Below are 3,341 nucleotides of genomic sequence, written 5' to 3'. Positions count from 1 at the left end.
GCTGCCCAGGTTGTAGCCCTATATTATTTCTTTCACAACCTACTATCTCTGTGCATTTTTTCTATATGTATGCTAATTTTATTTAAGGAACTGTCAGGCTATGTAATTGTATGATTTGATCATGAGAAAAACTTTGTGGAATAATGAAATATGATACAAGAAACAAGGAATATGCACTATGTTTCAATGAATTTTTAAAAATGTCAAGGTTGATTTTGCAAGATGAGCATCATAGAACTTTACAAAATTATGAAGACAAGGCAGATTTTGTGTTGCTGAACAAGAAAGCATATTTCTAACTAAAGTATTGACATAAAAAGTTTAGTAACTATCTTAGAAAGTAATCTTGATGAAAGAGAGCATATTCTTAAAGTAGTGGCTTGTTAGAAATCCATTAAAAGTGTCCATTAAAAAACACAATACAACCTGAATATGTTAGTATATGGCAGAGAGTTTTACATGGCATTCCTGGGATAAATAGAATAGTAGTCAAGTCCTATTCAAGAATGAAAAAGCTTGTTATTTTCCAAGGAGAGAACTTTTATCAAGACAAATCATTAAATGTGGAGTGCACTTTGTAACAAACACAAAAGATTGCATGAAAGTTGTGAAAGGGGTGCAGAAGATGCTCACTTTTTCCTTGCAGAGTAACAAGTAGTTGGTGTTGCCGTTTCTATTAGTGTGAATTATGAAAAGTAGCCAATTGTGTTTGATAAGAAACTCAGTGTCAATTCAGATGACATCCATTTCAAAGGAAGAAGACCTGATAAAGATAAGGCTCTTCAAGCCCTAAGGAGATCAAAAGCGTTCAAAATTCTAGAACCCTAAACAGTCGAGAGAAGACAGAGTGTGCAGAGTTTCCCCTAATAGTTGAGATCATGAACATAATCCAAATAGGTAGTTCATGGAAAGTCGCATAGTATGAGTGAAGAATCTAATGAGATGATGCATTGCATATCATAAAAAGTGGAAAAAAAAACCCCAAAAAAAACTTTAAAATACCATGTGATCAGAGCATGAAGGAGGTGGCAAGAACAAGAGCTAAAACAAAAGGGAAAGCACAAATGGAAGTCTACAATCATAGCAATAAGTCACAACAAAGTTTTATTACAATGTTCTACAATCAAACACACCCATCAACGATCTGTAGCAGACATGCCCTTGTGCCCTTTTCGATGGAGACTGAACTTTTTTGCTTCTCTCGTGCCAATGTTGATGGAGATCGGACTTTTTTGCTTCCCTTGTGCCAATGTTGATGGAGACCGGACTCACATCTTTACCAAATGAAATGTGAATTACATTTTTGCCCTTTTTTTTTGGTTTTATGCTGCCGTGTGTGTCACAATTTTGACGTAATTAATTTGTCGCAATTGCGACCAACATGGGCATGCTTTAAAAAAAAAACAAAAATTTTCTTTATAACGCGACCAACCAACCCATTTAAAAAACTTGGTCGCAATTCTTGGTCATGATTTTGGGTGAAATGCACTAGTGTTGGTAAGTTTGATCCAATAAGTGATGAAGGTATGTTTCTTGGCTATTTATTAAAAGCAATGCATTCTAATGTTTTAACTATAGAACTAAGACAATAGTTGAATGCACAAATGTGAGAATTGATGAAAAGTTTGGAACTAAGGAAAAGATGGTAGATTATAATTCAGATGAAGAAGAAGATAATTCTGGAATTGTTAGAAGTAATGCTGAAGTTTTCTTTGAGACTAACAATGATTTGCAAAATGATGTACTAATTGTTGAGAAAAGAGGAAAGCAAAGATCAATAATTACTTTAGTGGCAAATCTTTGCCTTTTGGCGATCCCATCTGATGAGTCAATCATCATTTGGTGAATAGTGCATGCAACGCAGGTCAATTGCATCGTCAGATATTTATTGGATTTGGGTCCAATAGCCAGCGTAGTCACCCATTAGTTATCACATGATTGGTCAAAAATATCGGTCCAATTGCCTATGCAATATACATTTTGGATACATTTATTTTAAACATATCGCCAGCCTTTGCATGTTATTTTTTATTGGCCCACGTTCTTTCACCATTACTACAACTAAATAATTTTCCCTTGGGTTGGGTGTCGCCAACCATTTTACCGACGTGTGTCGATCACCAGCCTTGTTTAACCAACTATTTCCTACTGTGGGCTTGCATAGGAAGGTGCATTTCACTTGCATTTGACATTTCTGCTTGTTAATCCCACCTAATATGCCAACCTAGATTGGACTATAAGATATTATTATTCTACACAATTCACTATTTTTTGGTTTGGAGATTGGCATTTCTTATTGCTGCCGAACTTTCAGAGTGTTGAGTGCATTGGCCATTGACTCATGGACCCTGGCTTTTGTAAAAGGCAAGTGATTTTTAATTTATTTTTTTATGTCAACAGTGGTACTAGACTGCTGGTATAGTGGTACTAGTTTTTTTTAAAGTTTTACTGTCCAGTGTTCGCTGGTGACTGGACATCTCACATACTAGGATAGCCTATAGGTTTGCGAATTATATTGGGTAGTACCGTAGACTGTATTACCATAGTAGTAGTACCCTTTTTTAGAGAATGAATCATATTATTATTTTTTAACTAAAACAAGTTTTGAAGGGTGCTTGAAACCTTGTACACTGCTATAGATATCCAATGATAATAGAAACAAAACTATGGCTAACCAAAGAGGAACATGTCTCCCCTCAAAAGGGTAAGACCGAGGTGACAGAGAAACCTATCACTAGCCAGAACCAAGAAAGGAAGAAAAGATCTGAAGAAAGGACCTACTTCCAAAAAGGCCAGGCACAGCAAGGGAGCTCAAGATACTCCCTTTGATGCTAAACTGGAGATAAATATCAAAAGGCAAAACGAAGGGCTTAGTCTTTTTTCTTTTTACCTCGATCCAACCATCCTCCACCCTAGCCGCCGCACCAATCCAATCTCCAAAAGAAACAGAAGAGTGGAAGCCAAGGGGAGCAGGACCGACAAAAAACTCCCTAGGAGAGGAGGGCTAGTCTCCCACTAGAGCAACAATTGAGACAAGGGTAGGGCCAGAGGCCAGACCCCAAAACCTGCCAACCTCAGCAACCATTGACATCGAATCAACAAGAGGAGAAGGCCTAACATCCACTACCACCTCAGGCACTGGGATGTCAATAGCATGGGGATCATCCTCAACCTCTGAGGAAACAACCGAAGACACATCCAAGGGCTTAAGCACCATGTAGTGTTCAGGGGAGACCCCAACCCATCAGGAAGGTGGAGGCCTTGGATTAGACTTCTGAACAACACAAGAAGCAGCAATGTGTCCTATCATATGACATTTTCTACAGCGGAAGGGGATACCT

Source organism: Cupressus sempervirens, chromosome 5 (genome assembly GCF_028749045.1).
Source record: "Cupressus sempervirens isolate cs-2001-9-10 chromosome 5, ASM2874904v1, whole genome shotgun sequence".
NCBI classification, from domain to species: domain Eukaryota; kingdom Viridiplantae; phylum Streptophyta; class Pinopsida; order Cupressales; family Cupressaceae; genus Cupressus; species Cupressus sempervirens.
Note: the sequence above shows the minus strand (reverse complement) of the source record.